Genomic DNA, 13,760 nt, shown 5'->3' with positions numbered 1-13,760 from the left:
GACCATCTCAAAGGGTTTGAAAATTTCTGGTCTCTCATTAGCCCAGAGCAATGCAATTAATTAGATATATTTGGTATTTCATTAGTCATAGTCAGCCCTCAGGGTATCCCCCAGTCATGCCTCTATGCCCTAGAATCATTTGGGGCTATCAGAGAAGAGCTCAGCATGCCGTATGCTCCTGTGTATTTATATCATGTTGGCTTTTGCTGTGAGCTTTCAATGAGACAGCACACTGTCACAGATGTGTGGATTGTATAGCAAGAATCAGGAGAGAATAGCTTTGGAGGATTCATTTTCCTACTGGCTATGATGAGGAAAGCTGTTTGTATGGTGAGGAAAAGCTTTCTTGATAAAATTAATTTGCAGGTATCATTCAGTTGGTAAAGTTACCAAAATAAAAGTAGAAGGGAAAAAAGCCAAATAGATTTTATAATGCTTCCTTCTGTTTTTCTCACCGAGTCTATTCATGTCTGCTTGCATCATGGAGTGCTGCAACCAAACTGAAAAAGACAAACTGTGCTAGTGTTTTAGAAATGAACAGAATGGATGGTTTTGGTAAAATCTGGTTGGATGACAAAAGGTTGTCCAAATGACCTCAAATGACTTGTTATCTGCTCTGTGATTTAGGTCTGTATCCTAACTTCAGCTGTGTGGATTTTATTGTCAAAGGATTTCCCATAGTGATCTAACATTCATTGCCAAATTTCAAAGAAGAATATTTTTTAACTTTTTATAAAGGAAAATGTCAAAATTATAAAGTAGAGAAAGTAGTGGTGTAATGAACCTCTGTATACTCACTGTTTGGGATGAATAATTATTAACTCATGGCCAATATTGTTTCATCCATATCCCTATACATTTTCTCCCTCCCCAAGAGTTATTTTTTTCCCAAGAGTTATTTTGAAGCAAATGCCAGACAACGTATTATTTCATTCATTAACATTTTAGCATGTATCTCTAGAAGATAAAGATTCTTAAAAATAAACACAATGTCATTGTCCTACATAAAACTCAGCAATATTTCTTTAATAACATTTTATTGTTTTCAAATTTCTCCAATAACCCTTTTAATATCTTAAAATTTTAATTCGAATTAGGATTAGCATTAAGAACCACACATTGCTCAAATCAGGATTAATGTGAGGTGTATACATTACAATTAATGGATATGTCTTCATATTTCTCTTAACCTGTATCTTTCCTTCCTCTATATTATTGAAAAGAAAACTAGTGATTTGGCCAATAGAGTATTCCATAATCTAATTGTCCTAATTGTACCCCCTGATGTTTTCCGTTCATTGGTATTTCTTATTGAGGCTTTATTGGATTCAGGTCATATTGCTTCTTACCAAGACCATTCGGTGATACTTCTATCAGCAGGAATACTGTCTAGTTTTCTCTTTTTATGTTAGTAATCATTAATGATCATTGTCTAGATCCAATAATTCATTAGAGATTGCAAAATAGTGATATTTCATCATTTTTTCATTTATATCAGCTGAAACTTTATAAGCAGAAACTTACCGTCATTAACTATTTTTTTTTAACCAGAGATAAAGATAGTACCAATCCTTTTTTCTTTATCAAGTCTAAGGCACTGGTTTCCTAGCATCCTCCAAAAGTGACCAGTAAGTTTATTATTATTAATATTTACATATTGACATATTTAACCATATTTGAAATATTTCAACCTATTAGAATTATGCCTTTATGCTCAAAGTGTCCTATTTGTGCTATTGGACCCTCTTCAAATTAGTTTTAGAGTCCTTTTGATGTTGCCTTTAGTAACTTTGGATAGCATCTTTGATTCCTGTTTTTATAGGATGACTTAGGCTCTTCTTGTACATAGTCTGATGCAAACCTGGGATCCAGACATTTCTCCAAAGGTCTTCGCTCCTATTAGTATTTAAGACAGCATAATCTTGGTGCTACAGGTGCTCATTTCTACTAGGTTTGTCTTTGTTTCCTGGTCCTTTCACTGGACACAGCTAGTATAGAAATCATATATACTCTATATTTTGTTCAAAGGTAAAATCATTATGAGTTTGAACTGAAACTTCCAGTTCAGATTCAAGGCTACCAAGTTTTAATTTTACCTCATGTATCTTACAAGTGTTTCTCCTTTTTGCCATATTGGCAATCACAAGTCTAGAGTTTTATCCCACAGCGTACACATAACAATCTTAGAATGACATCACAACCAGCAATATTATTACTGTCAGCATTTTAAGATTATTTTACATCAAAGAAGACATTTTAATGGCAAGCATTCGTGTGGGTCCACACTCACAACGGGTGTGTTGGTTGTATCCTAACAGAAATTTTAAATATTTTTCTCCTGGGGCACCTGGGTGGCTCAGTTGGTTAAGCATCCAACTCTTGATTTCAGCTCAGGTCATGATCTCAAGGTTGTGAGATCAAGCTCCATGTGGGGCTCCATGCTCAGGGAGGAGTCTGCTTGGGATTCTTCTTTTTCTCCTCCTAATTCTCTCTGCCCCCTCCCTACTCATGCACTCTCTCTGTCTCTCAAATAAATAAATATTTTAATAAGATATTTAATAAGTAAATATTTTAAATATTTTAATAAATCATGAAATTAATAAATAATTACACACACACACACACACACATACATATATACATACTTTTTTTTTTTCTCCTAAGGGAATAGGAGTTTTTCTGGTGGATATACCATTGGTGACATGAGTAAGTAAGGAAAAAAGGACATCCATTTAATTTGACTTTTGCTACTTTGATTGATTTGCCTGAACTTACTAGAACTTTTTAGCAAGTGTTCGTTTTCATCATCAGGTTTTTAATGAAGAAGTTATGTCACCATTATGATGTATTATTTATAGAATTAAAAAAATTGTGTCTCTAGTAGTTCCAATGAACCATGGTAGGAAAATAACTATATGAACTTTTCTCAAATGAGCTCCTAGGTTACATCTTCAAACTGTCAAAATCCTTTTAAGAAGTATAAACCCCTCTCCCATTTAAGGCGAGCACCTTTTCATTTTTTCCAGTGCTTTTCATTGTCTTAAGGAATTCTTCATTGAGGAAGCTTGAAGTAGTAAAAGAAATGTATGTAGTGTTAAATTTCCTAGAATGAACTTAGATCAACTCATAAGCATATTGGAATACTTTTTCAAACCAAATGAAATTTAATTTGCTTTCTTATCAGTTACTGACTAAAATTATTTGGCTTGCCAATTAGAAACAGTGACCTTGTGGGAACGGCTGAGAGAACAAGAAGAGAAGACAGTTTGTCCTTTCTCCCTTCATCCTCTGGGGCCCAGTTTTCTCTGGAATTTTAGGTCTTTGGACAGCAGCACCTTTATATTTTCACTTAACTAGGTATTTTTCTGGGAAATAACCTTCAACAAACCAGAAAGCATTGGAATGAAAGGTCTTATATTCAAAATAATCTGGACCAAAATGGATCTTTCCTCCCCCGCCCTTTGAATGATTGGTATGCATAAATAATATTAGCCCAGTGACATTTACACATTTGCATTAATACATCTTAAGACTGAAATACCCTGGAGGTGATATAGGGCTGACAGTGGCACATGGCACCACACTCAACATCTGAAGAATGTGATTAGGTGCCTGGCCAGGTACCGAAGCAAGATGAATGTGAATTCTCCTAGAGAAGCAACAGAGAGCCAATGTGAGATATTCTTCTTACCTATAGGCAGGTGGGCGGTTGCAGCTTGCCTCCCACTTTAGAAATACATTGGCAAATGCAAGCACATTATTTAATTAAGTAATAATTGAGAAAGCTATAGACCCCATTAAAAACGCAAAGCTAATTTAAGGCTGATAAAGGGCCCTGAGCTGCCCTAAATAGGTCTTAATTAGCTGGCACCAATGTGGCTCCGCCTTCAGGGATGGATGAAATTAATGAAAGCTAGCAGCAAATAGATCAATGTTTCAAGATGTTACTGCCTCAGGTACAGAGGATGAGAAGGGAGGGAGTTCCTTTTAAGGGTCATTTAGGAAATTGGGTGCACAAAAGTCACTTTCAGAAGACACTGTCAACATGGCAAACTGATTCATAAATATCAAGATGGCTGCATGTTTAATATTTGCCAGCATGCTCCATCCATTCCCCCTCCATGCTAAGGAGGGAAAAAGAAATCAGTGAAGCGTCATTTCTCACTGCCTTCTGTTGGAGACAGGTTTGTCATCTGGCATGTTTTTAAGTACAGCCTGGGTTTTGCTATTTCAGCTTGGCCATTTTGAAAGTTTCTTATGCTGCCATGTGATCGACTTTAAGGATTAAGTTGGCTCATGTCCCGTAGGTTTGCAAATCCTTTATGGTTTCTAGAGTTAGAAGAAGTTTCAAGCCTCCTCAGCCTGAGAATTTGGGAACTCTCTGAGAGGCCCCTCTGTTGGGTTACAAGGCAGATAAGCTGCCTCAACAAAAGGACGACAGCAAGGCACAGGGGCAAAAACCCAACCAAAATAGAACAAAACTCTGCACCAGAGTCAGCCTCAAGGCACATTTTGAAATGCGCCTAACTTACCCAAACTAGGACTATTATTCTATCTGGACCCTGCAAACAGAGATGTTTAGTTCTTTGGAACTCAGAATAGAGGCAGAACTCTAGGAAATCCTGGAACAACAGAAAATAGTTAAAGTGGAGAAATTCTTGGGTTGAAAGGCAGGACAGAGTATTAAAAACAGTGTTTTCCTTTTCCTTTTTTTTTTTTTTTCCCTATTTGAAGATGGTCTTTGCAAATATGGCATCTCAGCACTTTTTCAAGAGCAACGTTGACACACCTCTGTTAAAATGAATTAATGTTCCCATCCCAGCTGATATATTTGGCAGGAACAAGAAGTTCACACAGCCGTCATGGGCAGACCCATAGGACTCCTGAGTCAAAAAGCATACTGAGGCATCTAGGGCTGAGTTTTCATGCTAACAAGCACTGGGAAACAAGGGACTTCGTTTTTTCCCATTATTCATGATGGCATCGAATGACCTACATTCGGCCTTCCTCTATAATACACACGGGCTGGAAATTAAAAACTCAATAAAAAAGAGGGAAGAATCTATTTTAATAATGGGAGAAGGGAAGGGATGTCTATAATTTATCAAGCTATCAGTACCAACCTGCCACGTGCTTAAAAACATACACATGTGTGCACGCACACCCACCGGGTTAAAGACCATGATGCATTTGACAGGACAGCTTAGTTGAGGATTAATAGAAGAGAAACCCAGCTAAGATTCAGTGACCACATTTTTAAAAGGAAAGCTGTTCTGACTACTGGTAGTTGTAGAAATCAAGACTTGGAACCAGTCTACCTCGGGAAATAAGTCCTCCTGGGCCTTAGGATATGAGTTGACAGCCTAGCTAGATGCATAGCTAGATTATACTGTATAGAAAGAAGTCCCGACAGACACTTAACGCTGAATGACAGACACTTATGCTGAACGTTCCCTCAGCATGAAGGCTTTTGAAGGCCACAAAGAGTGTGAAACTCAAAGACAAATAGGCCTTAAATTAGAAGCCTCATTAGAATATATCTACACTTTTAAACTTTGCAAAGGCTTTGAAGATTTTTAACTTCTGTCTGTTTGTTCATTTACAGTCAGGGGATGCATCTCTTAAACTGGTTTACTTCCTTCCTTCCTTCTGTATTTTGGATTTTTGCTCTCCTTTTGATTTTTAATTTCAGCCATCCCCATCTCTCTTCAAGGTGAGGATAAAATCAAGAAAATGAAGAATGGTTTATACACTTGCCCATAAGAAAACGTATGAACCAGGAGCAGTCTCTTTCCTTTCTCCTCAATGGTTGCATGGCCTTGACTTCTAAGTCAAAGTTGGTTGTTTTGAGACTTTTCATGCTCTATTGGATCCATCTGGATTACTAGATTTTTAATTGCTCAGACAACCATTTCAAAGGAATGATCGTATCTGAGATGTTGTAGGGGCTCTACAAGTGTCTGCTGAAATTGAATTTTTTGCTTCTCTGAAAACAAAAATGAGAGACCTCTTATCGGGTGTGGTATTATTGACCTTCTAAATGGACTTCCCTCCTTGGCTCTTTGTCTCACTAAAGAATGGGTCTTCTAGATCAATACAATACTTTTCTTTCTCTCTTTCTTTTTTAACATAGTACTTTTGAACTTTAAGGTGCATATAGTCACCTGCTGATTCAGGTGAGAATGGAGGCTGATAATTTACATTTTGAACAAGTTTCCAGGCCAGGCCACTACTGTTAACCTGCAGATCTTGCTTCCAATTGTGCTACTTTGGATCACTTTGATTGAAGGGACAAGACAACATTACATTGTTCCTTGAGCCAGGGAAATACGTAGGTGAAGGATAGCTATTTTCCCAGATAGCTTGGTAAGCTGCTTATAGCTGAATCCCAGTTTTGTGACTGCTTTGTTCCTGGCCGATTAAGCATGGCGCCCATCTTAAGCTGCACCTTAATCTTAAGAATTCAGCAAGAATTATTTATCTGACCTCATTGGGTTTATTTGTCCATTTCCCTCACTGATGACACACTTCTTAAGGACAGGGACTGTGCACATCTCCATTTTATTCTCCGACCTACCATAGTAGGTGGTTTGCCACCAAAATACCAGAGGAGTTGTTTTCACTCACCTTCTTTCAGCCAAATGGCCCACAAATATTTCAGGCTTCCTTGAAATGACCTCAGCAAATAACTCATTTTCTTTCTTTTGTCATCAGCACTACCACTGGTCCAGGCTGGGGCCTTCTTTGCCCCTCACATGGTAACTGCTAACACAGCCTTGACTCTGTGGCTTGACAGAGATTGTTGCCTCTGCCTACATCATACTTCCTCCCATCACCGTGCACACAAGTGCATCCTTCATGAGCAAATCAAATGTTACCTCTTCCGTGCAGCCTTTTACAGTATCTCTAATTAGAACTTATATTACCTCCTCTGAAAATCCAGAGCATTTGGACTTTAAAAATGGAAGTCACCACTGTTTACCATGCATTATCACCATTAATGTCCGATCTCTTCAGGTAGTCTGTAAACTCTTTGAGGGAATATCAGCTCTTTTAAAGTTGTTTCCCTAGCCCCTGATACAATGTTTGACTCTAATAGGTATTCAGTAAACATCTGATGGGCAAATGAATAAACAGATGAGCAAATGAGTGAAAAAAATAATATTGGATAGTTTTGTTTTTTTTTTTAAGTTTATAAGTCTCGTTGCCACTCGTTGAAATGCTTGTGAATTTCCAAACACTTTCCTTCAGTATATAGGGGTCACTGTAAAACGAATGAGGCAAGTTCTAGGATTGTCTTTTGATAGAAAAGTTTCCACAGTTCTAGTCAGACAAACCACCCCTTGCTTTACCTTACCCAAAGGTTGGCAAATCTATTACCTTCTCTAGGGACTTTGTGACTGGGCACTGGGTTTTTAATAAGTCACTGACAGAGCCATTCTTCAAATACAGGTTTCCATTTTAGTTTCATGTCAATGGCAAAGCAGGTTGTGAGACTTCACTCACAATTCCATTAGCTGTCAGTTGCCTGGTGAAAAAACAGTTGCTAATACCCAAACCCAAGGTTATGCTCTCGGGCTCTAGGAAGCAAATACAACAACCATCCCAGAAGGCAGAGAACAAAAGACCCAAGTAAAGGAGAACTGATCACTACCCAGCTTTATCTTCTAATTATCTCCCATAGAACATTTTTTTTCTTTGATAACAAAGAAAGCGAATTGCCTTCGTGAAAATTCTTTTTACAAACGTCATGATGCACATAAAAGAAAAAAAAAAAAAAAGACAGTAGCAGTATCTTCCAACCCACTGCATAAATGGTTGGTGAATTTGTACATGGATTTAGAGGAAAATTAATGAAAGTGTTTTGACATAATTTAGATCTTGTCACTCTTCCACTCAAAACCTTGGGATAGCTTCCTGTTTCCCTTAGAGTAAAGCCACAAGTTTTTCCAGTGATTTATCATTACTTTCAGGGTGATCTGGTCCCTTGTTGCCTCACTGATTTTCATTTATTAAACTTCCCTCGTGCTCACTCTGCTACAGGCTCACAGACTTCCTAGCTGCACTTCAAACATAGTAGGCATGCTCCCTCCTTCAGCCTCTGCTTTAGCCTTCTGCTGGACCTCCCTTCCTCCCCACATCATGCATGATTCACTTCATCATCTCCTATCAAGGCTTTGCTCATTCGTCTCCTACTCAATACATCTAACATGATGTCACTTAAGATTGAAATTCCACTTCCCATAACCAACATTCCTACTTGTCCTTACCTTGTTCCAATTCCCGTCCCCCACCCCGTAGCATTGTTTCTCTTCTAACTAACATTCTGTGTAATAAGCTTCTTTTATTTTGTTTGTTGTTTGTCTGACGCTCCCATAAGATATACATTTCTTAAGCCTGGGATGGTTGTCTGTTTTTGTCATTGATAAATCCCAAAACACCTAGGATAGTGTATGGCAGCGAATACACATTTAATTATGTGCTAGATGAATAACCAAGAGAATGGGAAAACAATTAAATAAATAAAAGATTGAGGCAAACTTGCAAAATTTGTCTCAAGGGCCTACCAAAGGAGCTTAAGAAGAAGAAAATACATATGTTCAGAAACTATGCAATTAAGGTAGGAGGAAGGCAATTTGTTGTTCTACAAATGGTTGGTAGGATGATGACTCTCTATTCAAAGTGATCATTATGTCACTCAAGGAATGGTCTGACTTGTTTTTTATTAGTTAGCACATGGTCCAGTTATTTAAACAGAATTGACCAAATTAGCTCATTTCTTTAGTACACAGCAGAATCAGCAATGCTTCGACTCTCACTTGGTTTAGCAGAAAGATGGGTCCTAAATGTGGGCCAACATCAGAATCACCCAGAGGGCTGGTTAAAACAGGTTGGTAGACCCATCCTGAGAGTTTCTTGAGTTGTTGTTTTGAGGGGCAAGGCCATAGATTTTGTGTTTCTAACACATTCCCAGGTAATACCATTGCTGTTCTCCTAGGACAACACTTTGAGAATAACTGTGGTAGGGAAGGACCCTAAGATATCAGGAATTATATTCAATTCTTTTGAAAACATTTGGTCCTATAATCTTTATACTACTAGTGTGGAATTATGTGAACACCTAAAGTTATTTTTATTATGATATTTTTAATGGTGAGAATTTTTTAATCTCCTGGAAAAATCCAACTACAACTCTGTCGTTTTATTTTTCACTTTCTTAAGATCTTGCTCCTCTGTAATCATGCCAGATGGTGCTGCTCATTAGCTTATGAGGAAAGGATGCTTTATCATTCTAGACAGAAAGACAAATCATTCTGTTCTCTGACTTTGAGTCAAGAATCAACATTTGGGTGTATGCTCAACCTACTATTTGCTTTACAATTTTGCTCATTAGGTATTTATTACCCCGACAATATATGAGCTAGTCATTATCCCTCTGTCAAGTATTTCTTTCAAATTATATTCATTTAAAGTTCATATCAGCACTGTTTGACAACTGCCATCCTCACAGCATTACCTCCACTAATATGTAATTTCTCTTTTGCCCAAATTATCTGGGTGAGGTGGTTATCTAGGAAATATATCCATAAAATTAAGATACTGGATAATATTCCATTCTCTGACTTACTATGTTCTAAATGGATAAGTGGGGCAATTGATATTGCTGATTTATGAAAAACAATAAAACTTGAGGGAGAAGTAACATTATGACCAAAATCATTGTATTCTTTTCATTTATTGTACGCTTTTCTCATGAAGAAAGCAGGGTGAGGAAAGCATATGATTTAAAGAAAAGTGCTAAAAAAATAAATAAAATGAAACCTCAGGTATTTTGTGAGGCCCTGGCAAGGTGGGTGGGGACCCTCTTACCATGTGAAGTGGAGAACTAGTTAGAATTCAAGATCTAAAAAAATTAATATGTTTGAGATATTAAATTTTTGAAGGAAAAAATTTATAATTTTCACTAAAATGATAATTAAAATTATTATTAGAGAACTCTTGCAAAGACATATGATAGGCACATGTGTGACAGTTTCCTGGTATGAACAGTTTCTTATCCCCAAGAATGCTTCCCTATTCCATGGCAATATTGAATATGTCAAATTTTCTTGCACTTTGCTGAGTGGAGAGTAGGAAAAAGAGAAGGGAATATAGTCGAAGACTTCTGGGAGGGGTTGCCAATCTGTCTTAATTCTAGTTGACAGTAGATATTTGACCATTGAATACCTACCTTCTTTTTTAAGACCTAAGTCTTTCTTAACTAAGATGCTAATATCCTTGTGATGAAACGAGTATTCCACAGCCCATGTGTATCAGCGTGGAGGGGCAAGAGCTCTGAAAGTAAATGCAAAACAAAACAAGATTGCTGCTTCAAGGTGACCTTTTCACTACCTATTCTGTATTTCTATTGTGTTATGTAGTCCTTAACAAATATAGTCATGTTTACTTAGGAGGGCATTATATCTTTTTCCATGGATGGAGCAAATTTCACTTATGTTTTTTCAGTTATAATTAACTTGCCCTTTCCGTCCTCTTTTGTCTTTACTTTGCTCACAACTCATCTGGTAGTTCACCATCCCACCTTGATCAGAAGATAAGATGCTTCCAAAGACTGAACCATTGGCAACTTTGTCACCTGGAAAGAATTACATAAAATATGTTAAAAACAGAAATGACTGTGTAACTGGTTCATCATATTTTCCTTAGCAGGTGGATTCTTGGTGGGCAGAGAGTGTGTTTCTGGTGGTTTTGCTGCCAAGCACATTGAGGGTGTTCAGCAAATATTAAATAATAAGAAGAATTTCCTAATTAAGATGAACATTTTTCTATATTAAGCAGATGGTGCTCAATAGGAGTAGCCCATTATTTACAAGTATGACACAAGGTGCTGGCAATTGTCTAGGAAACATGGCTCTCACTTCAGATGCTGATTATATGTTAAAGCAAACTTTTGTGACAAACAGCTTGATCAATATTAGTTAATGTTTGTGATAAAAACTGTGAATGGGGTGGACTTTGTGTGTGTATGTCTATAATTCTTCTGTTTTGATTATTAATATTGACTTCAACCATAAGAGTACTTCTTGCTATTTGCCGCAAGGGATGCTTTGGCAAATCAGTGTATGTGTGACTTTATCCCATAGGCTCACCATTTGATTTGCTTGATTTCTAAAGAAATTTTTCTTTCAAGTCCTTTGAGTATCCCTTTATGGTTTCTAAAACTAGATGTGAACACCTCCGTGGTATTTTCAATGCTTATATTAGTAGCTGAAACCTCAGTGGAACTAAGGAGAGTTAATTAGGCATTCCCAAAATACACATCATTTTATGATTTTGCAGATCACCCCGATGGAAATAACAGTCTAATTTCGTCAAGTCATGTAAATTATAGTGAGAGGGATGATGAGAGTAGGCAATTCTCAGTTCTTTGGAGAAGTTAATTTTGTTGTCAGCACACACACATCTCCAAAAATCACAAACCACAGGCAGAACTTTCTAGCACAAGTGAGATTTGGTGATCATATACTATTTCCATTTCTAACGTCTGCCTTCTATAAAGGGTCTATGCAAATAGGGGCTTTCAGGGATGTAAAACTGGCAGCTTCCTCTACTAGGAGCTTCGGGAGCAGCTGCCATGCTTTCTCATAAAGGATTGAAAACATCCTGTTTACTAACATACACCCACACGCCCTCACCCACTACACTCACATCAAGCCATTCTGTTCCGGCAGAGTTTTTATTTTGGTTTGAGATAGGCAGCGCAGACATGCTCAAGTCTTTTACAAACATTTCATTCATTCTTTGAGCACGTATTCCCCGGGTGCTAACTAAGTGTCAGACATTGCCCTAGACATGAGGAATACACCAATATTTGAAACCTACTCTCTAGTTTTATTGGGAGCTCATCAGAGATTCAGGCATGTGTTGGCAGGTTCTTTGCATCCGGTCTCACCTCCTTATTTTTAATATTTATAAATCATGCTCATCAGGCTGTCAGTAGGTAGGAAATGAAAGTAGCTGCGAAGCCCTGCCAAGACAGAACAAATCCCAGAGCGAGCTAAAAATATGTTGACCACAAGGATGTGCGGCAAACCAAGATGTGTTCTCGAAGCAGCAAAAATTACTGTTGTGCCAAAGTCCAAGCTTTACCTCGTTGTCAGACAATCAGTGGGCTAGAGATTTCACCTGCGCTCTCCACAAGCCCTGTTAAGAAATAATGACCGTGTGCTTTCTACAAGCCTGGAGTCTGCCCAGAGCATGAGCTCATAAATATGTTAGCTGAAGTAGGGCTTATGATAATATAGAAGATGAATCATCTTCCTATTTTGAAAAGCATGCATTCTAGAACTCCGTACATCTTAGAGTCCTCCCAGAGACCTCTATGTTTTTTTTTTCCTCTCTCATTGTCTTTAGGTCTTGATTCAAATGTTGCCTCACCAGAGAGAGGCCTTCCTTGAAGATATTGTCAGCTTGCCCCCCGCCCCCACGACCTGCTCACTGATCTTTATTGTCCTTTCAGTCACTTACCATGGCCTGACACATCATGCGTTTGCTCTTGTCCATCTTACCCCACCCCCACCCCACCTGACTATAGGCTTAGGAGGACTACATATTACCCAGGGCTGAATCTCTGCCCCCTCAAGTAGCACCTGGCACATAAGTGACATTCACTCCCCAATTGCTGAAATGGATGGCATGAGTCTGTTTGGAGTTGTTAGTTTTGTGATTCAAGAAGTGTCATTGGTCAAGAACTTTTAGGGTTGAACTGGAACTTAGAAATCTCCTACTCTGTCCCAACATTTTTTCATGCCAACATTCCTTTGTTCAATATTACCCCTGTGGGCTTTATGCTTTGAAAAATATGGTCCACAAAGAAACAAATTTGTTAAGTAGTATTCATTTTCTTCCATCTACGAAAATTTGAAATAAATATAACTGCCATCCAGAATTCCGATAACCAAAGGTGATCTAGTTCCAGCCAAAAAATAAAAAAAGTGAATATGTCAATAAGACTTTTAATTGGATATATCAGTGACATTTGACATTTCAAAATTTTATACATGGCTCAATAATCTCTATTGCCACTTTCGTGGTCGCCTTGAGCAGAGATGCCATTGAGAAAATTTCAAAACGAGCCCAACATGCATCTCATGGATGGGAAACATAAGACCAACTAGATTTAATGACTTTCCCAAGGTCACACCTCTTGTCGTAGTGGAGCTTCAAATCCAAAGGCCTTCTGAATCCTACACTAGTGCCATGTTCACTGGCCCACGTGGTTTCCTCACCATTGAACTGAGCACCAGCTGCAGCAGTGTTTCCTCAAATGTGTTCTGTGGACCACCTATTTCAGAGTCTTCTGGAATGTAAAATAAAAACAGCTCCTCGCCCCTATAGATTAATATCTCTGGGAATAGAACCTGGGGCTCTGCATTTTAATCAGTTCCTCAGGTGTGTCTTGTATCTTACCAGTGTTTTGAGGACAAGCTGCCTATTGTGTGCCAGGATTCTTGATTCTCCTCCATTGAATGGAAAAATTAATATTCAAATTTTATCACCAAATTATATGAACACCTTGACCAATAACTTTTCTCAGGGAGGGCCCCTGGGCCATGTTAAAATATGTTTTGTTTTACCACCAAGTTAGATAATGAGCTATGAGCTACTTTGAAGTTTTGGGTTTCAGCCTGACTAGTTCATTAATTTCTTCTGTGAACCTTGGAGAATGCAAGGTGCCCGGGATTCAGACATACTGGGAC

General features: G+C 38.0%; 1 protein-coding gene across 4 annotated transcripts in view; it reads left to right on the top strand.

Moving 5' to 3' along the window:
- The window catches only part of ST6GALNAC3 (ST6 N-acetylgalactosaminide alpha-2,6-sialyltransferase 3), a 523,593-nt gene that overhangs the window by 330,790 nt on the left and 179,043 nt on the right, over positions 1–13,760 (top strand). The window lies entirely within an intron of this gene.

This window comes from Canis lupus, chromosome 6, assembly GCF_011100685.1.
Source record: "Canis lupus familiaris isolate Mischka breed German Shepherd chromosome 6, alternate assembly UU_Cfam_GSD_1.0, whole genome shotgun sequence".
NCBI classification, from domain to species: Eukaryota; Metazoa; Chordata; class Mammalia; order Carnivora; family Canidae; genus Canis; species Canis lupus.
This window is presented reverse-complemented; position numbering and strand designations above follow the sequence as displayed.